This window comes from Bos indicus x Bos taurus, chromosome 4 (genome assembly GCF_003369695.1).
Source record: "Bos indicus x Bos taurus breed Angus x Brahman F1 hybrid chromosome 4, Bos_hybrid_MaternalHap_v2.0, whole genome shotgun sequence".
Taxonomy (NCBI): Eukaryota; Metazoa; Chordata; class Mammalia; order Artiodactyla; family Bovidae; genus Bos; species Bos indicus x Bos taurus.
In genome coordinates this window covers 49,547,705-49,572,359 of record NC_040079.1, presented here as the reverse complement: position 1 = coordinate 49,572,359, position 24,655 = coordinate 49,547,705, and the positions used below count along the sequence as shown (strand labels likewise).

Sequence of the window (24,655 nt, the reverse complement as noted above, 5' to 3'; positions counted from 1 at the left end):
CGTCTGGGGTACTGCTGGGAACACAGGAGGCGTCTACACAAGGGAAACAGTTTTTTCTTTATGCCTGAGACTGAAAAAAGAGGCCATGGCTTCTGTTTTTAAAATTAACGGCTACAGGAAAACTTGCAAGCAAAGGCTTACCATTTTTGACAATTTTTTAGGGAAGACTCCATTCCTTCAAATTCTCCATAGGTGACACTCAGAAAGTTGCTCTTCCTTAGTGGTCCAGTGATTAAGGCTATGCACTTCCAGTGAAGGGGGTTCAGGTTCAATTCCTGGTTGGGGAACTAGGATCCTGCATGCCAAAAAAAAAAAAAAGCAAATAAATACATACACAAGCCTCAAACCAAAAATGAACCAAATCCTACTTGTTGCTCCAGTAGTCCCCAAATTTAGTCTATTAAAGCACAATTAGGGGCAAACAGTTTTTATCTTTCCTGCACATTTTCTAGTTGGTGGGTGATGAGAGGGAGATAGCAGCTTGTTGATAAGTCCTGCTCCTGTCACCCAGTGCTGACACCTCAGAGTTGGTTTGCTTGTGCCCACATCTAACCAAAACCTCATGTCTACTCAGTTCCAATTGCAGTCAGTCCTGTGGTTTGATGGTGGGTGGATACGACATTCACATATTGGTCGTAATACATCTCTCAGCCTTCATACTTAAAATGCTGCTTGTTAAACATATATCCAGCTGGGTTTTCATTCAGACGACTGCTAAACTTTTTATCTTGGATGGATGCTATAAGGGACACAATTTCCTTCCTAGAGTTGTATACAGAAGCAACCAAAAGCCACATTTGAAAGTCTGGTTAATAATGCTAAATTCATTCTAATTTTTTTTTTTTGACTGATTTAGGTTTGAAATTCCTTTGAAAAAAGTTTTACTGTTTTAACTTTCAGCAACTTAAGTGCCAATTCTGCAATAAAGCACTCCTGGAGTTTCATTTGAAGATCTCAAAACAAGATTACCAAAACGCTGGTGGAGTTGTCTGTACAGGCAAGGCTGGGGGAAACAAGGCATGAGTTTGTGAATCAGTCCATCAGTGACTCAAGGCTAGAAACAGGCTCAGAACCTTGGCAACCTTCAGGTCCAATTCCTTTGTCATCAGTTCTTATATGATTTTTAGTCAAATCAGATCACCTTTCCCATTAGTGATTTAAAATTATAATCCCAGTAATGATAATTATTAATTATAGCATGCTGACTAGATATTATATTATTGGTATAATAAGAATAGTATATGCTAGGTGCATTTCACATACCTTCTATATACCTTGTTGTTTAGTTGCTAAGTCTTGTCCAACTCTTTGCGACCCCATTGACTATAGCCAACCAGGCTCCTCTATTCATGGGATTTCCCAGGTGAGAATACTGGATTGGATTACCATTGCCTTCTCCAGGGGATCTTCTCGACACAGGGATCAAAACCACCTTTCCTGCATTGGCAGGTGGATTTTTTAAACCACTGAGCCACCTGGGAAGCCTTTTCTATGCATATGCTTGTTTAAAAAGACAAAAATCCCCTGAATGGGGTAGTGGTTATAGCAGTTAAGAGTATGGCCTCTGGTGATGAACTGCCTGTTTTCAAAAGTTGGTCCTGCCACTTACTAGGTGTGATCCTTGTCTATAAAATAGGGGTGATAATAGTACACACTTCATAGGGTGAAGTTCATGTACAGAAAGCCCTTAGAACTGCATCTGGCACATCATAAGTCCCATGTAAGGTTATGACTTATTATTATTTTGTTCTACTGTTTGCAGTCTATGTTAATAATTCAAGGGGTAGTTTCAACCAGTTAGAAAGAGCATTCTTCATCATTAACAGTAGCATCCTGCATTTCCTCCCACCACCATTCATCCAATTCGTTGTTCTGTTGGTATGTAAAGTGGCCCAAGGCTATGGTTTTTCCAGTAGTCATGTAAGGATGTGAGATAAAGAAGACTGAGTGTCAAAGAATTGATGCTTTTGAATTGTGGTGCTGGAGAAGACTCTTGAGAGTGCCTTGGAGAACAAGGTGATCAAACCAGTCAATCCTAAAGGAAATCAACCCTGAATATTCATTGGAAGGACTGATGCTGAAGCTCCAATATTTTGGCCGTCTGATGCAAAGAACCAACTCATTGGAAAAAACCCTGATGCTGGGAAAGATTGAAGGCAGTAGGACAAGGGGACAACAGAGGATAAGATAGTTGGATGGCACCACTGACTCACTGGACATGAGTCTGAGTAAACTCCAGGGGATAGTAAAGGACAGAGAAGCATGGCGTGCTATAGTCCACGGGGTCACAAGAGTTGGACACAACTTAGTGACTGATTAGCAACAACAAGGCTGGCAGCAGTGAATTTCTGGTAAGTGAGTGGGTTTTTAAAACCTTTCAGAAAAAGCTCTCTGGTGAGCAACTCACCTGGAAGGGAAGGATTCCTGAGGGTTCCAGGATGGCACCTTGCCCTCTGAATCCCTGTGCATTCTTCTTCTTTTTTAAAATTTTTATTTATTATTTATTTGGCTGCATCAGGTCTTCATTGTGTCATGCAGGGTCTTTCATTGCAGGGAACAGACTCTCTAGTTGTGGCTTGTGGGCTCTTAGTTCCCTGACCAGGGATTGAACTAGAGTATTCTTAACCACTGGACCGCCAGGGAAGGCCCCTTGTGGATTCTTCTTGCTCTGCAATCTCCAAAGTGCTGGGCCTGAACTTTAAGGGTTGTATTCTTTCAAGATGTTTGACACTGGTCTCATTAAACCTGTCTTGGGTCTCCCCCAGGCTACTCTTGATCTTCACTGCTAAGTGCCATGGCAGGATATTAAAGTGGCCTCATCTGTTAAGAAAATAGTCTTGAAACTGGAGAAGGCCTCTTAGCAGGGCACTCAAGAGTATGACTGCTCAGTGAGGGCATTCTTAAAACCCAGACCCCCTCCCGCGGCCCAGCCTGGGGTGTTCTCAGGCCATCTCATATGGTGGATGCAGTCATAGCCTCAGGGTATCAACCACAGTCAGATTCTGCTGGGATGCTGTGCCCACTGCTTTCTAATTGCTGCCAGATCTGCCATTTTTCTTTCAGCAAGGTTCACCAGCTCTGCATACTAGCCAATTCAGTGATAGGTCAGACAACCCTTAATTTAATTCAGTTTAACTGAGTTAGTATTCGTTAATCATCTATGTATGCCTTTAATCATTGGTCTTCTTTCCTATAAAGAATCTCCTGTGTACCTATTAATGTGAAACAAGAAAACCAGCAGAATCAAACTATTTTAACTTCAATTTCTGATAACTTTTGTCCTCCACAAGTCAATTTTGAAGCATCTATCATTTTTGTCTTGTTTTAGAAATCAGCCCAGCCTGCTGTCTGGCTCTCACCTCTTGCAGGTTTGCCTGGGTGTGGTGGGTTTGCATGGATGCTCCCCTCCCCACCTTTGTTTGGCAAATGTGGAATAAGGAATGCCTGATTTTGAACCTTGACTGTGTTTGACCTGGCCGCAGAATAGTCCACAGGCATGATGCAGGTCAGAACTAACTGGCTCGTGTGGAGACCAAAGCCATTTGGCATAGCCAAAGGATGCACTAACTCTCATAGCACTAACTTCCACCCCTGACAGGAAGCACTCTGCCCAAACAACCTGTTGCTGGGGGTGGGGGAGGGTGGGGTTCAAATTAGAGTAAGCAGTGGTTTGGTCTTTCAGTCTCAAGAATATCAGCTTTGTAGTGAGGACATAGTTGTAAATCAGCAAGTGAATTGTTTTAGCGTTCTCAGATAGGATGGTGGGCACATGGGGATGGACTGGAAAGGTAATATTAGGTGTCAGTGGTCTTGTCTGCCCCCTTTCTCTTTCTGTTGGGAGATTGCTTCTTTATCCTAGATGGCTCTGGTGGGTTGTTAATCACTGAACCTCATCCTTGGCTATCTCAGTCTATTCAGGCTACTGTAATAAAAGGGCACAGAACTGGGTGACTTATAAACAGCAGAATTTTTTTTCTCACAGTTCTGAAGCGGGGGAGTCTGAGATCAGGATGCCAGCACAGTGAGAGTGTGGGCTGCTGGCTGCTGACTTACTTCTTGTGTCCTCACACAGTGGAGAACAGAAAGAGGAAGCTCTCTCCTGACTCTTTTAGAGCACTAATCCCAATTGGAGGGCTCCACCCCCATGACCTCATCTAATCCTAATTACCTCCCCAAGGCCCACCTGCTAACAGTGTCAGATTGGGGTAGGGTTTCAACACATGTATTTTCAAAGGACATGGATATTCAGCCTATAACATAGGACCTGAGAGGTAAGCCCATGACCTAAACCTGGCTGAATCCAGTTTTCCTTTCCACTGGGATTGGGCCAAGGCTTGAGCAGGTGACCTAACTAATGTCAATCATGTCTTTGCAAGATAGTTTGTGGCCCTGGGACAGATTTAGGGCCTCTTGCTTTTGTATATAAAGGTATCCTATGATAAGAAAGAATGAGGGCAACATATAAAAAGAGAGAGACAGGTAGAGAGATGGGGAGGGGGGAGAAGGAGGAGGAGGAAGAAGAAGGAGAAGGAGGGAAGGGGAAGAAGTGGAGGAGGTTGAGGGGAGGGAAGGAAAGAGAAATACAGACAAAAAGAATGTTGCTATTACTTGAGTACCTATGCCTAAAACTAATTCCCTCTTTATCTTCCCAGCTTGTGAGCTACATTATGCTTCTGGTTGTTTATGCTGGGTTTCTTTCTCTTACAATGGAGTGGTGACTGACTAACCGACTAGGTTTAACTATTCTTCAACTAACTACTTGGCTTTGGCAATCTCTTTAATGCACGCAGTTCTTCCCTCATTTTTAAGCAAAGTTTAGCTACATGGTGAGTACACAGTGCCTCTTAGGAAATGTTCATGGAATAAATGAAGTAGCTAATACTACAGGGATAGTAAGTATTGGGTTTAGCTATGAAGTCACCAATGTTTGATCATTTTGACCTATGAAAAAAGTGATTTCATGTGATTAAGGCAACAGCATCTTCAGCTATTGAGAAGGAGAGCTGGACTGTCAGTCACCGTTTATTGAGACTCTGCTCTATGCAGGTATGAGGGTGCTGTGAGGAAGTTAGGATGGAGGAAACAGGAGGCTTCTTGGGGAGACTAGAGACTCACGAGGGACTTACAGCTTACAAAGAAACCATTGCTAGAGTGTGGGCCTCACTCCACAAACTAGTGAAGAGATTAGTCATTTGCGGGGAAGATTTCATCTTCATCAATGAAGCACACCATGTACAATCTATGAATAACCTGGATAGTGTCACATTCAGAGAAGACCTCTGTCACTATGGTTCCTAGAATCCCTCCTTTGGCAAACTTTCTCAGAACCCTTGTGGAACTGTCCTACTTCAGCCCAAAGAGTCAAAGGTCAAGGAAAATATTGAACACATTATGCCTTTTCAATATCTTATGCCAGTTCACCCTGTCCCCAGGAGAATTTTCTCTTTTCATCCCCTTTGTTTGGAAAACAACCAACTTAAAATTTTATCTGTGTTTCATCAAATCCAAACTCATATTAAGCAGAGGCTGAAGAATAAGTAATGCGACACAGCCAAAAAGTAACAAAAGTTTTGTTATGACTTCTACCTCCGTGTAACTGGGTTCTCCCATTTGGTGGCATTTGAAATGACTGTTCATGCTTCTTCTGTCCATTTGTTTTGATTTAGGTTTCTAGATGTGGTGCAGCAGTCTGGTATGGTGATTTTTTCTAAATATCTTAACTTTGGGGTATTTGCTCACCAGTTCTCCTCCATGTAATGTGCACTTAAAAAAACAGAGCCAGAGCCTGGCAGTTTGCCAAAATCAGGCTGTCAGCTGATTTCATGTAGAAAAAGGATTCCTTGTTGAGAGAGCATGGTTCTTCACCTTCTTGGAGTGGTCATTAGGTTCACCTGCCTTTGGCTACTCGCTGGAGCCTAATGACTTCCCGGAAAGGGAGCACTTCCCAGTTCCGAGCAAACAGCATTTACCTTCTTTTCTTATTTGTTTAAGATGAGGCATGGTTTTTGTCCTGCTTCTTCCTTTTACTTAAAAGAAAAAAATCACCTTCTTTCAGAGTGACTATTTTGCCAAACCTGCCCATCAACATAAAGAACGCTGGGGATGTCTTAGTGGACCTATAGAATATGTGCTCTAATTTATGTCTCATGGACTTAAAAGTAAAAATGCACGTGGTAGAGGCCATGGTCACTAACATGCAACTCTAATGCTTTAACTTATCTTCTTCAAACAGGAGAGGTGTTTTTCTTCTGGGCTTACATAAATACAGCAGTTGAATGCAGTCTAAATCACGGTATGCAGCTGTGGAGCCCTTCGGCTTTGCCAAACCCTCTTGCTTGTGCACTCAGATTTTACAAGGGGGCAGTCCCGTTGCTAAAGGAACTCTAGTCACTTTTTCGTGAATGTCCTGTGATTGGCAGGAATGCTGGCTGTTGTTAAGTATCATATTGTTCCGTTGTGGAGAATATTTTTTATTGCTAGTTCAATAGCTTTTCACAGTTATTAAACCAGAGTCATTGTCCCTGGAGGCTCCAAAGGCTCAGAGACTTTGGAGCCTGGGAGAAAAAAAATACACGTGCACAAAAACCTGTCAGTTATCCTCAGTGTTTCAATGTGGCTGTCATACTTTGACTGTGGCTCTTAAGGTGTTTTGGAGGAAATGTTGAGAAAGTGGCTTTTCAAGTGTATCATTTATAGCCAACTTCTTTTCATAAATAAGAGTTCATGGGCCCAAATTCAATCACAAATATTTTTTTGAAATACTTAACTTTAAGGAATAGTAGACCAATACTTGGAGAAGGAAATGGCAACCCACCCCAGTATTCTTGCCTTTGGAGGGTCCCAGTGACAGAGGAGCCTGGTGGGCTGCCGTCTGTGGGGTCACACAGAGTTGGACATGACTGAAGCGACTTAGCAGCAGCAGCAGCAGACCAATACTATTATAATGACACGTTAAAGCATGTAGATTAAAAAATGTTGTCTATGTTAGTAGATGTGAACAAATATCCCATAATTCCAAGAGAAATGCCTGCCTGAAATCATTGCTACATCTAAGTAAAATGATCCAAGAAGATGAATAGATGTTATCAATAAGGGAGGCATGTACATGTCTCTGCTAGGAAGATCTGCCAGCTTACTTAGTGGAAAATGAAAATATCCCATATTCCCATAAGTGAGCTGGGTGGATGGTGTTGTAGTGCAATTGTTAGTAACCACCGAGGACTTGCCAGGAGACCAAGGCAGCCCTTGACACACCTAAGTGTTAGCGTGAGGAGAGAGTGAAGGGACTGGGGCTGTTTCCTCAGGGTCAGTATGAGATCCCAACAGGAGCACATTGTCTTATGGAAGTCACCCTGGGGAGGAAACACTTAAGATCTTTCAAGAGCACTCAACTTTCTGGGTATTGATAAATGTTTCATTATATCTCCTGACCACACCGAGCTGGTTCCTGCAGATATCACTCTGCTCAGCTTTTTGTGTACTTTCTGTATTGTTTTCTTTTTCTTCTTTGGAGCAGAGTTTGTGAGGCCCCAAGGACCATACTAACCCTCAAGTCAGTGGATGCACAGTTAATCTTCTGCTGAAAGAAAAATGGATTCTTATTTCTCTTGTCTCTGGCAACAACTGGGGCGTGGGCAGGAACTCTGTTTATCTAAACAAAAACAGAACATGTATCACCTATCTCAGCTTTGCTGGCCAGCTCCTTTCTGATCATGCCACTCCATGGCAGGTTTCTGAGAATTTTTATTTTTCTAGAAATCACTGCAACTTTATAGGAACATAACCTCATACTGTGGTTGATGAGTGCATGATGATTGTGTTTGTTCTGTTTGAACACAGTTTTCTGCTTCTCTTCATAAGAGTCTCTCCATTCCTGGAAGCTTCCTTTAGATATTATCTCTTCCTCCCTGCCTGTTCCCCACCCCAATTCCTGCCACTCTTTATTTCCCACCAAGGGAAGTTAGGGAGCCCTTTAACAGAGACTTGGAGGGCCTACCCCTTCCTGCGAAAACATTGACAGACCATTGTGCCCTGACTGAATCTTTCCATCACCTATAATGTATATTTTCTACATGTAATTTATGTCTTTATTCCACATCTTACATTTTGCCTGCAAACATTTCCTGCATCATTCAAAAGGGGTTTGCCAGGCTCTGCCCTCTGTATTAACAGTTAAAAGAGGGAAGAGAAATCTTGAATGTTAACTCAAGACTACGTTGGTAAACTGCTTTTTAAGAAAGCAACATAATAGTTGAGTTTATTCATTCGCCAAAACAACCCCCCTTTACTTAGTGTTGAATCCATCCTTCCTGTTGGTATACACTCAAGGAGGCTTTGTGAGATGATTTCAATAATACGGACCAGCATCTGATCTTGAAAAAACAACATCTTTTTGTAGAAAAGAGGCTGGAAGGATACATACACCCAAATGACAGCACGATTAGCTTTGGGATATTTGCATCATTTTTTCCTATCCTTTTCATATCTTTTTGTGTAGTGTGAATTTGTGCATATATTTTAAAATAGGATATTTTATTCATAAAAGCTAAAGTCACTCAGTCGTGTCCAACTCTTTGGGACAGAATTCTCCAGGCAGGAATACAGGAGTGGGTAGTCATTCCCTTCGCCAGGGAAATCTTCCCAATCCAGGGCTCGAACCCATGTCTCCCACATTGCAGGCAGAATTCTTTACAATCTGAGCTATAAGGAAGGCCCAAGAATACAGGAGTGGGCAGCCTATCCCTTCTCCAGTGGATAGTCCCAACCCAGGGATTGAACTGGGGTCTCCTGCACTGCAGGTGGATTCTTTACCAGCTGAGCTACCAGGGAAGCCATTTTATTCCTAACCTTCCCTCAAAGCTATTTGGCATTGTGGTAATTTCTTAATATGTTATTTATGAGGAGATTATGCCTCCAATGAAGATCTGTGTGTAAGGTCTTAGTCTGCTACCTACATTTGTATGTCACTCAGAATAACTCAGATTTTCTCATGCGTAAAATGATGACAGTAACCTCCACTTGTAGAAATTAAGGTGAGACTCTACTGAGATAAGCATGAATAAAATGTTGATATGTGTGAAGGGCTACCCACATGAGAGGAATAACAACACCCCTCCTCTGTTTGGGAAGAATCCATGGGGCAAATGTAGATCAAAGATCTGAAACAAGGGTATGTATACCTGATGACCTGACATTCAGGTTAGCATGAATGGAGGAGCCTTTCCCAGGAGCCTTTGAACTTGTGCAAGTAGCTTAATTTCTTAGTGGTCCCTTCCAGGGCTGTTTTGTGAAGGGAAAGTATGTGTGTGTGTTGGTAACCAAAGTGCTCAAAATGTAATATGTGAAGACATTCAACTACATACAAAAGTAAGCATTGGAGCACCATATAACCTCACCACCTGACTGATCCAAGTTAAGTTAGTTAAAGTTAAGTCACTCAGTCGTGTCTGACTCTTTGCAACCCCATGGACTGTAGCCCACCAGGCTTATCCGTCGATGGGATTCTCCAGGCAAGAATACCGGAGTGGGTTGCCATTTCCTTCTCCAGGGGATCTTCCTGATCCAGGGATCGAACCCAGGTCTCCTGCATTGCAGGCAGATGCTTTAACCTCTGAGCCATCAGGGAAACCAAGCGTCTTTTTTTAAAAGACTGGTTGATGTGGTGCCAGATGTTTGATAAGTCACAGAAAAGTAAAATTAAAAAGCAGAAACGAAAACCAAACAGGGTCTCTCATAGGACCCCCAACTAATGCACTAAATATAACTGCTATCCAGGGGACATGAACCTCAGTGGAGTGTTCCTGGCTCCCTAGGAAGCAGTAGATGATAGGGCCTGGCTGCAGTGACAATGAAGTGAACTTCTGGAAGCAGAGACAGGTGGTAGAGAGCATTGGAGGGGAGATACCTTGACCATCTGTGGAAGGTCCCGACCCCCTGGGTCCTGATGATGACACCCTGTCTGTGGGGCTCAAAACCATTTTCAACACCACTCACATGCCAGGAGTGGCTGTTGCTTATGTAGTGGACTGCTCAGCACTGAAGGGGTTACGTGTAAGAGTGATCAAAGATTTAAACTGTCATGTTGACGGTAAGCTGGGGAACAGGCTGTGCAGGGGCCTTAATAAATCTGCCCTTGACTTATGGCCGAACCTCATTCAGCAGAAAATTATTTCTGTAGCATATTGAGTGCTGTGCTCTGATGGAGACAGAAATAAAAGAAAGGTGGAAATGAGGAGAAGAGAATGGAAATTCAATCCACATGCGGTGGGGAGGATTCTTTAGTACATTCTTTCTCAGATAAAATAAGAAACAGAATGTGTAGGACTCTCAAAGTACGGTGCATTCCTTTGATTACTAACATGTCTTAGGGGAAGAAAATGGACGAGGAGTAATTCTCAGTGAAGACTGATATGGAGTGGGGGGAGAGGGAGAAAACCTTAGTGATTTAGACATGATTGTCCATTCATTTGTTCACACAGACCACCAGGCTTTATTGAACACTCACTATAAATGAGAAGGTGTGGGTATGAGGATGAGCATGGCATCTTACTGAGTTCATAGCTAATGTGGTAGATCTACACATTCATTATAGACCTAGAATTGGTCCAGCACCAGCTCAGTTCAATATGGGATTCTCTGGTGGCTCAGACAGTAAAGAATCTGCCCGCAATGCAGGAGACCTGGGTTTGATCCCTGGGTTGGGAAGATCCTTTGGAGGAGGACATGGCAACTCACTCCAGTATTCTTGCCTGGAGAATCCCATGGACAGAGGAGCCTGGCAGGCCCCAGTCCATGGGGTCGCAAAGAGCTGGACATTACTGAGTGACTAAGCACAGCACAACACAGTTCAATATAGCACAATGGCAACCGTCTTTGAATAAAGTGTGAGAGAATATAGTCAGATTTTAGGTATGAGAGAAGGGCCAACACTTTTTCCCAAAACATTTTCCCAATTCAATGTAAAGAACAGAGTTTTCATTAATTTGAAAGGCTAAGTTAAAATAAAACAGCTAATCTCTTTCTTAATCAGTTGATATGTGATTTAAATCTTCATATTGTTTTTCTTTATAACATTTCAGAAAGAAAAGAAAGGTTAAGATTGAGAGAGTCTGTGCTTTTCAGTCCAGTTCATAAAAGCACAAAGAACCCTTTCATTCCCAGACCAGAGATAATTTGAATTCAATGGATAATTTAGGAGACAGGACTTCTCTTTCTGCCAGTTTTGAAACTATTGGGAAAACCTCAAGAAAAACTCAAGAAAATAATGAAAGCTTTCCCTCTTTTGAATAATTTATTTGCAGCTTGTTTGTTGGTTTTCTCTCCATCCTTTCACTCCCAGAGCTGTAATGAGTTTGGAACATAAGGTGTCAGATATTGGTTTGTTGTTGCTGTTGGGGTCTCTGAATTCATGACCCCTGTGGGCATTCCAGGCACAGATAATATATAATTTACAGAGATCTGCAGCTTTCATTTTCTCTTCCCTCTAGTTTTGGAGCTTTTTGTTCAAAGGGGTGATTTGTTTCATTCTGTTGCTGGAAGCTTTAGCAGAGAACCTGATGCTCTGTGGTACCCAAGCTTTGGGAGAATCTCCGTGACCCATCTATCTGCATGCTTCTGTGGGCAGGGATGCTGGACTCTTCCCATCTCGGGGTGTAGCAGGACCAAGACAGAACCAGGTGGCTGTCATAAGGCAAAAGGTTTAAGGCAAAGATCAAATCACGTGTGAAAAGAAAGATTCTTGTCTAAAATAGTGAATGTGGTGGTTGGACGAATGGGGGCAAGGAAGTGGTGCACCAGAAGGAGGAACTGTGTTCATGTTAATTTCTCAGCGATTCAGGGGGCAAAGCTATGGTTAGTCCAGGGGTTGTTCCATGGACTGGACTGCCACTTAACTGAGCTGGGTTCACCATCCAACATGCAATATTCTAGTACAGTTTATTTTCCCCCTGAGTGTCCAGTAAAGAGTGTCCAGAAGGGTGTAGGTCCCTGGAGGTGGAATGAATCCAAAGGATCTTTTATGATTTTCCCATTTCTACCCCTATCCCTAACCCCATTGGCATCTCCATCTCAGAAGGGAGGGTTGAACTCTGAGTAGTTTGAAGAGGATGGTAGGGTGGGGGAGCAGAGAGGTGGTGTGTGGTTAGCTCTCCAGGTAAACTTGGATAGAGCCTTGGGCTTGTAGACTTGGAGAGGCTGATGAAAGCAACTATTGCCAAGAAGACAGGCTGCTATTGATCAAGCTTCTCTCAGTGTGTTAAATATTTAATGATGCATTTCATTATTTGAAGGATGTTACTCATCAGCTCAATTTAGTATGTTTTTATGAACACATTAAAAAAAAAAAAAACCTTACCACCTATTTAGCTATACAAATAAATTTTATTCTAACAGGGACCCTGGTGAAGAATATATTATGTACGGATACTTATATACCTTGTGATGACTTTGGCCACCCTTGGTGGATTATGTCATCAGGCTGTTCCTGGTTCCCCCCACATAAATACAAGAAAAGAACACACCTCTTTTACTTTCCTCATGGTGTGTAAAGACTAAAGTGATGCCACTCCCCACCAAGACTCCAAGTTCTCCAGCAAGATTCTGTAGAAGTGAAAATAATGATGATTTTATTTTGATTATTATAATATGGTCACCTTAATTTAGAACCAGAAGTGAAGCAGACATTTGATGGTGTCATGAATATTGTGAGTTATATGATATCTACTTTAATTCACAACCTATGAATAAATTCATGTTGTCTTTTTAGAAGGTCATATATCTCTTTTGGCCCCAATCCTGCCATGACACATACCAAATGTGTTCTTTGAGAACCTTTCTCTCTCTACTTAAGAGATGACTACGAGAAAGCTTCTGGTCTAGATGTTCAGAGTGGCTGAAACCCTCTCTCTTCTCCTTTTCCACTGTCCATTCTCTCCTTTTCTTACCTAAACTGAATTACATTTCTTCACTTGATTTCAGAGAGATCATGCTGCACAAAGGGACTGCAGAACTCCAGGGAACTTTTGACAAGTGCTTTGGCATAAGGGGATAAGAAGGAGGTGGGAAAAACTGAAGGGAAAAAAAAGGTGAAGCTAAGAATGAAGAGGAGGGAGTACCAGTGATCACAGGAGGAGGGCTTGGTGATCAGTTCCCTTTAAAATCCCTGAAACAAAGGAGAGTTGAAGCATTTAAAAGAAAGGCAAACCATGGAACTCAATCAAAGTTGGAAAATCACAGGAGAGCGTTTTATATGAGCACTCCACAGTGTCAGGATATTCCATCCTCAGAGGGCATGTGTAAATCCACCGATTGGCTTGATTAAAAACTCGGGAAAAATGAAAAGAAAGGAATGTGCCTGAGTAGAATTTTTCACAATGCAAACTTGTTTTTTAGCTTGGTATATCTCAGATTGAAACTTAGCCAAATAATTGCTGGGAAAATATTTGGTTAGGTTTCGAAAGACTGTTTGGAGAAACTGACTAGTTGTAAAATGGAATATTTGGAATGACTGTCTGGGAAAGATAAACTTAAAAGCTGGAGAGGTGAGCTCGGAAGACCAAAGGGAACAAAAGGGCATAGAGGAGGGCACGGTATTTTGTATTCTTGAGAATGAGAGTGAAGGTGTCTAAGCAATAGCTAATTTGCCAAGTTTTGGATTGTGAATGTTTTTCTTGATATGGTTTCCAGGAAGGATTACGACTTTAGTCTTTTATGCAAAGTGGTGTCTTATTATAGAACAAAAGGCAATAGGCTTTAGTTGCTGTATCTGAAACTCTGAATTCCGCTTCAGGCATCCATCTCATGTCTAGTTAACTGTAGAAATAAAATTGGAGGGAATTTGGCCTTCAGGTTATAGGGCTGGAAAATGCTTTGAGAGGCCTTCTGGTTGGATTACTTCTAAACCCTCCCTGACAGATGAAAATTTATCTTATTTTTAAATGTTCCCCAGAGGAAGAGTGTCCACAGACTCCCTTAGTAACTCATTCCAGTTTTTAACGATCTCCACATTCAGGAAATTCCTTTTTCTGTCTTACCTAAACCCGCTCTGCTGCAGCTTAAGTCCATTTTCTTTTGACCTGCCCCAAAAGAGATGGGAAAAAGAGGTCACTCTCTTACATCAACATCCTTCCACATAATTAAAGATAAATTTTTAAACTCAAAAATTTTTTTGTCTCCTTTTCTTTATCACATCACATCTCCCCACTTCTTCAGCCTTCCTGGAGGGGTTCCATCTTTCAACCTCTTATTCACCTTTGCTGTAGCCTCAGAAACTCCCTCTGCTGTGGGAAGTCTTGCTCTGGGCTGGGAGAGAAGAGAGACTGGCAATGTATGTCCTCACATCTTTCCCTGGAACAGAGCTGATAGAAGAGGTTAATGGTAATGACAATGTTTTAAAATTTTAATATTTTTCTTGCCCACATTATATTATATTTTTTGTGTTTAAATTATATATTATATTTCCTTGCCCATATTATATTTGTTTTAAAAGTCAAATTGAGCTCATACAGTAGGTCTATGGACATTAATAAGGGTATATATATCTTTAGGTTTTGGAAGAGCCAAAAAAGAAAAAAAGTAGGATGGTACATTCATACAATATACTAAGAATTACTCTGTATAATACAAGGCTAAGTTCAATGGTGGCTCCTAGCGCCAGGCTCCTCTGTCCATGGAATTCTCCTGCGAGAATACTAGAATAGATAGCCATTCCCTTCTCCAGGGGATCTTCCTGATCCAGGGATCAGACCCAGGGATCAATCCCAAGTCTCCTGCATTGCAGGTGGATTCTTAACCATCTGAGCCACCAGGGAAGCCCAGATAAGCAAAATAGGGGTATTTTTGCTTATGGGGTTCTTCCACTAAATATAAGCATTTCAGAAAATATCCTTTCAACTCTGCTCAACTGATATTTGAAATTTTCCATGAATCCCATTCTGGCTCTTGGGTTGAATCACTGATCTTGCCTTCATTCTTGGGGATGAGACCCTAGATCCTAGCTAGACACCACTTTTACCAGAACATTACACAACTACTTCCAGGGCAGGACTTGACTTGCTTTCTTGGGCATCAAAACTTTTAGCTAAACAAAGTAATATATCTTTTATAATTTATTTTTGTGTTAAACTAAATTCATTTCTTATTTGTTTGCCCAGTGTCCAACATATTTCGATATTTGGGGATCAGAGACACACAGAGACGGCTTTATTGTAACTTACATATTTCCTAATTTCTAAAAGAACTTGAGAAACAATTTGAAGCATTCTTAGATTTCCTTGTAGTTATCAAAATATGCTTGTGAGGGAGTTAAATGAGAAACAGGTGCTTAAAAAAAAAATATTGCTATTTTTATGAATCATGTATTTACTCTTACTTGTGTCTTAGCAACATATCATAGAAGTAATCAAAGTACAAACAGAGTAGCTACTTGTCAACCACCATAAAGAGTGAGTTAATGGCAAAGCAGGGCACAGTGCTGGGAGAGAGGGTCCTTGTGGTCTCTAGGACTCCACAAAGTCCCCCATGCTTCTTCTTATTCAGTAAAGGACCCCTATCATGGAACAGGCATTAGTCTAAGTACCAGGGTTACTGCCCAAAATACAAAGAGACAAAAGTCACTGCCCTCAGAAGAATGTACATTTAGTTTTTGTTTCCTACATTTATGGCCCACAGCACCTAATAGAGTTAGAAATTGTATGTTTAAAATGCATTCCTTATTTTGCAGCCATTAAAAATAAGTATTTATGAGAAGTTTATAATCATGTAGAAATGCTCCCTGGGTTAAAATGTTAAATGAGAATTTGTATATGTAAAGTTGTATTTGAATCTGTTCTAAGTTAGAACTGAACACAGCTATCAATCATCCCTTTTAACACACACACACGTTACAATAAATAGGCATGCAGAAAAGACTATAAGGAAATACAACACAATGTTAATGGTGCTTGTCCTTGAGTATGGGATGATAGGAAATTATGCTTTGTATTTTTTGCATCTTTCTCTTTTGGGTAGTAATTATATATTATCTTTCAAATGGAAGGACACATGTCCATTGAAAGAAAATTACTGAATCAGAATTCTAGTAAACTTGAGAGGTATTTTTCTAGGCTTGTCTTCTAAGAAGCGGAGGCTGTAGGATGATCCAACTGGTATTTTATTGTTTCCTTTCTCAATGAAAGGGCTTTGGAGTTTACTAATCACTGCATTGAAGATTCTCTTATTTACCACTTTAGAGGAAGTAGAAGCAAGAAGGTTGAGTCAACTGGTTCTGTGTGTGCAAACATCCAGAGGTTGTCCAGCATTGGGTGGTTGGTACACTGATGCAATTTCTATTTTGAGAACCCAAATAAGATGACTGTTTGGCACATTCAAGACTGGTCAATCTGGAAGGCAGGACTCTAGGACTCCTTTTAAATTCCTGTTGTCAGGACATCTGAACCCACCACCCAACACATGGATAGTAAGTTAAGGAGGAAGCAAAAGCTGCCTGGGCGATTACTTTTTCTTCTTTTTAATAAGAAGGAAACTCAATCAAACTTTTGTATACAAATATGATAAAGTTCTGTTGCTCAGCTTTTAATGATAGCATGGAATTCTAAGTAAACATGGATGAAATACAACTTGTCAGCACAAAAATACCGCCTGTCATAGTCATTCGTGTATAAAATATGACCCGCAGGTTTGAACCATATGGTTACATGAGTTCTAATTTACGTGGCATCTTCTTAAGTCAGCAGAATGTGTCCTGGCCTGCCTGTGGGAGATGGAGTCAGCACCTCACTCAGTGAAGTAGAGAGGGCTCCTGGGGGGTCCGGGGGTAGGGTGGGGTGGGGGTTGGGGGGGTAGTTAGGCCAGTTTCAGCTGCTACAGTGAGGCTGGAAGCATTGCAAAGTGAATGGCATGTCCCCAACACGATGTGGGCACTTCTACCTAGAGGCTGGGCTGACCAGCCTGTCTCCATGATTAAATCGAAAAGTCTAACATGCAAAATTGAAAAATATTAAACATCACAGCTTGTGACTTTGGCGTTCCTTCTGTTCCCATTGGGGTTGGGGGAGTAACACAATCCCCTCTCAACTTGCGGAGGGGAGGAGACATTTGGATGCTGTTTTAAAGCAATGTTTAATGAAGTGAGAAAAAGTATTTCCAGCGTTGTGCTCCGTGGCACATATACGCAAGCCCAGAAGTGCACAATGGACACATTTTGTGATTTAGACATGAATTGGAAAAGCCAAGGAAATGCCATTGAAATAAAAATCAGACTCGAAAGTCTAAGCTGAGCCAGAAACAGATGGACTTTTTGCTACTTAAGAAAGAAATTCTTCTGCCTTCTCCTCTTTTTCCCCCTCAAGCTGTGCCCTGTCACTATCGTAAGGTGACCTTTCCTCCGGGTCTCCCTGAGATGCTTTCAGTGAACTGGTCAGAGCAAGTGACTCTTGACCTTTCTGCAAATTCTCGGGGAGCCCCAGGGCTCTCTGTCTGCCCTCTGGGTGGTCCCCAAAGACCAGGCTGCAGATGTCTGCGCCTGATAAGTTCGGAGACCAGGGGCGGGAAGGGACCTATCATGAGCTCTGCTGGAAGGTTAAGTAGCTGCCAGGCCAAGTGCTGGGCCCCGAGCAGCTGCTCATGCTGGGAGACAGGGCTTTGGGCTTCAGTGTTTTGTTTTCATGGCAGGTGTGGGGGAGGTTCCGCTTGCTTTTTGAAGATTCTTTTTCTCTTGCCACGATCAGCTGACAATGAAACCTTCCAGTGTTGACATTCTGCTATAGGATATTACCAGAACTAAGACTCAGATTAAGGCTCGGGCAATGGCAGTACTCCAGTACTCTTGCCTGGAAAATCCCATGCACAGAGGAGCCTGGTAGGCTGCAGTCCATGGGGTCGCTAAGAGTCGGACACGACTGAGCGACTTCACTTTCACTTTTCATTTTCATGCATTGGAGAAGGAAATGGCAACCCACTCCAGTGTTCTTGCCTGGAGAATCCCAGGGACAGGGGAGCCTGGTGGGCTGCTGTCTATGGGGTCGCATAGAGTCGGACACAACTGAAGTGACTTAAGAGCAGCAGCAGCATTCATTCTAAGTGGGAAAGATCCCCTGAAGGAGGGCATGGCAACTCACTCCAGTATTCTTGCCTGGAGAATCCGAGAGGATCCTGGCAGGCTAGAGTCTTTAGGGTCTCAAAAGAGTCGGACACAACTGAAGTAAGTTAGCATGCATGCATTCATTCTAAGTCTCCAAGTGGAGACTGCCATTCACATTGCTTTGAAGAATAAACAGCAGGCTTCTCAGGAAAGAACATTTGTCCAGCAGGTATAAAGGGGGTGTAACTGACCAAGCATAAGAGAGAAAATAAATCCAGAAACCATTGATTTTGCTGCTAGTAAATCGTTATCGCTACAGAGAAGCCATCTAATATTTGAGTGCCTTCTAAGTACCAGGTGGTCTTCTCAGATGGTGCCGTAGTAAAGAATCCACCAGCCAATGCAGGAGATGCAAGAGACACAGTTCCATCCCTGGGTCAGGAAGATCCCCTAGAGTAGGAAATGGCAACCTTCTGCAGTATTTTTGCCTGGAAAATGCCACAGACAAAGGAGACTGGGAAGCTATGGTTCGTGGGTCTCAAAGAGTCAGACACAACTGAGAGACGAGCACGCATGCGCACTAAGTACCAGATACTGACCGCGCTCTTTCGATCTCACCACACTCCTTCACCACACACTGTGAAGGCGCCATTATTGTTCCTCTTTTAAGACGAGGAAACTAGTTCACAGAGATTTGTGCCCACATGTCCTTGGGCACAGAGCTAATAGCCGCTGAGCCAAATGACTCAGTTTTGTCAAATCTCAGTCTTATGCTCTTTTCCTTATACCGTCACAGTAATGCTGTTTCAAGGTACAATTAGGCTATTGTTCAAAATTGAGAATATGTTTTCATTTCTTGTAGTAAACTGGAATTCACTTATGATTTGAGGAGAGGCATCCTACATGGGATTCTCCCGGCAAGAATACTGAAGCGGTTTGCCATTCCCTTCTCCAGAGAACCATGTTTTGTCAGGCCTGATTCGCAGGAACATGCCCTTCAGCTGCTCCATGTAGCTGGACGACATGCCTGGCGCCCTGGCTGTCCCACCGCTGATCCTCGTTGAGCATGTGAACTTTTACCTGCTGCCAGGTGTCAGTCAAGGTGCCGCCTGGGGGCCAGGGCAAATGCCCTGCTGGAGTCAATGGATATGAGTTTGGGCAAATTCCAGGAGATAGTGAAGCAGAGGGAAGCCTGGCATGCTGCAGTTCATGGGGTCACAAAGAGTTGGACATGACTTAGGGACTGAACAACAACTATTCTATATGGGAGAGTTTTCTGGACAAAGAAGTTCCTCTCTGGTCCCTTTAAGTGCATCCTGCTTGTCTGCATAGACCCATGCTCACTTGTGTAAAACCCACCCCAGGAATTTTGTCTTCAGAATTCCTCTAGCCCCTTTTTTGATGGTCTGCTCTGCTCTTTTTGCTCTCAGGTTCTTTGTTTTTTTTTTTGGTTCTTCAGTTTCTCCTTTTGGTTATTTGGCTTCCGTGTCTTCACTACTGTTCTTTCTACCCTCATTGCAACAGCCTGGCTTGACCTTCCCCTCCTGGTGCTGCCACTTACCCTGGCATCTGCTCCCAGGTCTCCTTTGTGGCTGTAATGGGCAAGGGGAACTGGAGGCAGCAGCCTGGCCTCCTTGGTCAGATAAAGGCCTGTACTATAGCTAGTTTGATTGTTGTTTAAACAGAAATACCCTGATGATGCAATACATCCATGTTGTTGTTTTCTCAACTAATAATTCGAAACATTATTGTAATAAGATGAAGCTGTCAGGCCACTGAGAAAGTCAAAACCAAAGTCTCTTAACAGTTCTGCTGTTTTATTTTTTTATGTACCTTTGTTTCTGGCTTTTGCAGCAGTTAAGGCTGTTTCTTTCTACTATCAACGAGCCTTTTTATGCACAATTGTCTCAGTCAACCCTGAGGTTTTTATCATGCCTATGGCATGAAGGGCACAGGCTTTTGGAAAAGTCTGTTTTTTAAGGAGCTCTCCTTCCCTTGAGTGGGGTGGGGGATAGGGCTTCCCTGGTGGCTGAGACAGTAAAGAATACGCCTACAATGCAGGAGACACGGGTTCAATCCTGGGTTGGAAAGAGCCTTTGGAGAGGAGAATGACTACCCACTCCAGTATTCTTGCCTGGAGAATTCCATGGACTGAAGAGCCTGACTCAACGGATATGAGCTTGAGCAAAATCTGTAAGATGGTGAAGGACAGGAAAGCCTGGCATACTGCAGTCCATGGGGTCACACAGAGTTGGACAGGACTTAGCTACTGTACAACAACTCCTTTGCTTACTTACACCAACTCCTTTGCTTACTTACCTTTGTTAGTCTCTGTCCTACAAGATTAATATTGCCTGAAGGGGATGGTATCGACCAATTAAAAGCACTGAAGTAAAGTGAAGTGAAGTTGCCTAGTCGTGTCCGACTCTGAGACCCCATGGACTGTGGCCTACCAGGTTTCTCTGTCCATGGAATTTTCCAGGGAAGAGTACTGGAGTAGGTTGTCATTTCTACTCTGAGGCAAAAAAGTCTTCACTTTTTCTTTTCTCATAGATCCAGGAATTTGGAAGATTTGATCTGCAAATTCCATTTATTTTTCCCATTATTCTATTAATTCTCCGGGGACACAGTTGTTAAGTGGCAGAGGGAGATTTGAATCCAGGTGTGTTTGCCAACACTGGAACTCTTGACCCCCATGCTATGGGTCAAACTGAGATAAGCATTAGATTGTACTACATGCAGTTGCCAGCATTTTACTGTTTTTGACCTACAAAAAATGGCAGTCATGTATAGTTCCACCAAACAATATTATTAGTTTAATTAATATAATTTTTGACTGAACCAATGCTTTATATGTGGCCTAGAAGATTTATTCTGTAAAACACACACAAGTCTTCCTGGAAGACTTTTATAATAATGGTAATAACTCAACATCACTTTCCCTCCACATACCCCCTTACCCCATCTGCCCTGCTCTGCCCAACCCTCAGACTTCCACAGGCTCCTTGGAGATGCGGACATTAGCTTGCTGCTAAGTCACTTCAGTCGTGTCCGACTCTGTGCGACCCCATAGACGGCAGCCCACCAGGCTCCCCTGTCCCTGGGATTCTCCAGGCAAGAACACTGGAGTGGGTTGCCATTTCCTTCTCCAATGCATGAAAGTGAAAAATGAAAGTGAAGTTGCTCAGTCGTGTCCGACCCTTAGCATGGACTGCAGCCTACCAGGCTCCTCCGTGCATGGGATTTTCCAGGCAAGAGTACTGGAGTGGGGTGCCATTGCTTAGGAAATGGTAAATAAATTAGGTGTAAAATATGAATTCTGTCTGGTGTGATTTTTTTTTTTAAGCTTAAGAGTTCAAATAGGATTCTGGGGACTTTTCACTTCTACATGATTTAATTCTTTGTCACCAGTTATGGAGTGAAGAAGAAGCTTTGAGGAAAAAGAGAGTATATGATTGGAGGAAACATCTCACAACCTGAGATTCTGTACACTCTGAGTGAAGACTGAGATTGCTATAATTTCTAACTATATGATGGCTTCCTATATAGAAGTCATTCATCATCATCATCCTTATCAAAATAGCTAACATTTATTTGTTTTATATCTTGCAGAGAATTCTTCCAGTTGGATTCTAACATTCTTGTGAGACAGATAGCCTCCTAATTGTGCAGATAAAGAAGTTGAGAGGATTTCAAGTCTATGGGGGAAGGATCTTTGACTCTAGAGCAGAGCTGTCTGATCTTTTTATGATAATGGAAATGTTCTCTACCTGTGCTGTTCAGTATGGTCACCACCAGCCATATGTGGCCATTGAGCACTAAAAATGGGGCTAACATCACTGAATTTTAAGTGGCTAGGGGCTCCCATATTACACAGACCATCTCTAAAATCTGTCCTGTTCTTTTCTTTGCCATATTTCCTCCATTTAATGCATAAATTCTGAAGACTGAAGGAGAGAATGAGCACAAACTCTAGGATCCAATTCTTTGGCTACAAAACTTTTCCAGCACCAAAAGGAATTACAGGAAGTTGGTTACCTACGAACCTTGCATGATTTCGCTGTGTAAAGGTTGCTAGGTTGTGGAATATTCTGATTTGTCTGGGGCTCTTAATTATGTATGCTGTCCTCCCGAAAACCTCCAGGACAGGCTAAACCAAACTCTCTCAGTCTCTTTCTAGCCATATGGTCTTATGACAAACATGACTAATTCCTGCTCTGTATGGTCTGAATCTTGTTAATCTGCCAACTGCTTAGTAGCCATTATAAAGCAGCTTTATCTGGAGATTCTCATTAGAATGTGAAATTAGTCTAAGCCTAAACTACATTTTGTCAAATCCCCCCCTCAGTCTGCTCTTGAAATAGAGTCTGTTCACAATAGAGCTTTTGTTCCTTGAGTGTCAGGCTGTCTTCCATGAGGCCAGATACTCTGCTTAAATTTTTTTTTTTTTATCAAATATATAGCATCATTTGCTGTAGCCTAAACTTCGGTAGCATTATACATGTATATATTTTTAAATTTTCAGGTCTGCACCAGAGGAAAAAATCCTTTGTTGTCCAATAAATAAATGTCTTTATGGCCTCATAAAAATAATTTTAAAATATTACTTTGTTAAATTTCATCTGACCTATTGATGCATCTAATTATTCCCTTGTCATTAGAATTTCTCAACATTGTCAAGAAACCACTTTGCTTTTCTATGCTCTTCTTCAGTGATGGTAAGTGATACAAAGAATCAGAAATGGACAGATTAAAACAAAATTAAAAATAAGGTTATACTAAAGAGGAGAGATATGTATATGAGGTTCCCCTAAAAATTTATAACTTATTTTTTTTAAATAACTTTTTATTAGGTTTTACAAACCAGTTCATGCTAAGATGAAAAATTAGAAAAATTAAAAAGTTAGCCCAAGACTTTCTTAAGTGACAAAGTTTTTTTAAAGTTTTTTTTTTTTTTGAAAATAAACTTCATTTCACCAAACCACTCTTTACTTAGTGAAATAAAGACAATTTTTAAAAAGGGAAAAAGAAAAGGAACGTTTTCTATCATCATCCTTCTTAGGAAAAAAGGAGGAAACAAGGTCAAAATGAAGAATAATCTACTTACTTAAAGTGAGCAGATCTAGCCTTATAATGATCACTGCAAGGTCTTTTTCTCACTCTTACCCAGACCTGGAAATATGGCATGTTGGAAGGCATTTGTAGTACAGAGAAGAAAAATAAAACTTCCCTTGAATTCCACCTTGCATGCTGTTTAATTATTTTATTATACTTTATAAAGATAGTTATGACTTTGTGAAAAAACCTGCATTTTCATTGATGATTCATTTCTTGGTGCTCCCTGCCTCTGCCTTCTCCATTTCCCTTTCTAGAGTGTTTGCAAAGCTTGCCTAAAGGCAGAATAATTTCAAGTACCATACTATCAACACAGTTTTTAGAGTCACATAAGATTTTTCCGTGTTGTTGATTCTCCTTAAAAAATATTTATCAGTCCAACCAAAACACGGTGGGAGATAACTTGAACAGGAAATGAGTGCCACTTGAAGCCATATTTTCCTCTCTCCCTGCCAAGCACAGTTACCAAGCAGTAGGAGGAATTATTGTATGCTAGATAAGAGCTTGGGGTTTGCAGCCTGCTGCTCTTAGCATATCCTTATACTAGTTTGATAAGATTCTGAGTGTCGGTTTGCCCATCTGCAAAGTGGGGATGCCTATGTCTTCTCACTTATTTAAGTTGTTGTGAAGATTGAATGTCAGTTGGTTTGCACAGGGTCTGGACCATGGTAAGGGTGCAGTGAATGGCAGCCATTGTTATTTTTATCTGCAGGACACTGGGCGCTGGGTGGAAGGTAAAGAAGCCTTTGTGTTTGTCATTGTTTGGGCTGCATTGTGACTGCTCACTAAGTATCAATACTAATCATCAGAGAAAGTGGGTGGATGCTCTTTGGAAAGGGCACGAAGGGTCTGTGGAGGGCAAATGTCAGATTCTTTGATGTGCTTCTGGGTCATAGTTAGCTTCTCAGAAAACCCTCCGGACTCAAATTTGCCTTCTGCTGAATGTTGAGGTTTTCTGAGGCAGGGCATCTAAGAGGGAGAAGTTGAGAGAAAGCACAAGTGTGGGTGGGACTCCCCACAGAAAAAGCTGCCCACGGAATGCAGCTGGGGGTGGGGGTAAGGGGAGAGGGTGGTGGGGGTGTGGGTGGGAACTGAATCATCAGTTGCTTTTTGTGAAGGGGTCCAAGATCTTAGATGCTCCTTGGGAGGGCTTAACTTTCAGAGAAGACAAGTTCCAGAAAAAAGTTTGTTGCTTGAGGAAAAAAGTGAAGATATTTTTATTTTTATTCTGATTTTGTTTTTGTTGAGGGACAGGGTGGGGTCCGGGAAAGATGGAATAGGTCACAGAAGCACTCAAAACTCCTTTGCAAATCTACTGGGTTAAAGCAGGTTTCATGTCTCACGTTCTAAACAAATATTAATTTATTTTATTTTTTTCCATCAGAACTGACTTGATCTTTGTTGGGGAGTTTTTGGTTAAGGGGAGAAACCCATTTTTTGCTGCAGATAACAATGTCTCCTTTC

At 41.9% G+C, this 24,655-nt stretch overlaps 1 long non-coding RNA gene across 2 annotated transcripts in view; it reads right to left on the bottom strand.

The window, feature by feature from the left end:
* LOC113891382 overlaps positions 1-24,655 on the bottom strand; it is a 452,058-nt gene that overhangs the window by 8,332 nt on the left and 419,071 nt on the right. For both annotated transcript variants that reach the window (XR_003510736.1, XR_003510737.1), the window contains 4 exons: positions 14,248-14,354; positions 14,031-14,072; positions 12,519-12,597; positions 142-295 (listed from right to left, as the gene is read on the bottom strand). This is a non-coding gene — a long non-coding RNA (uncharacterized LOC113891382). The remainder of the gene's footprint in view (positions 1-141; positions 296-12,518; positions 12,598-14,030; positions 14,073-14,247; positions 14,355-24,655) is intronic.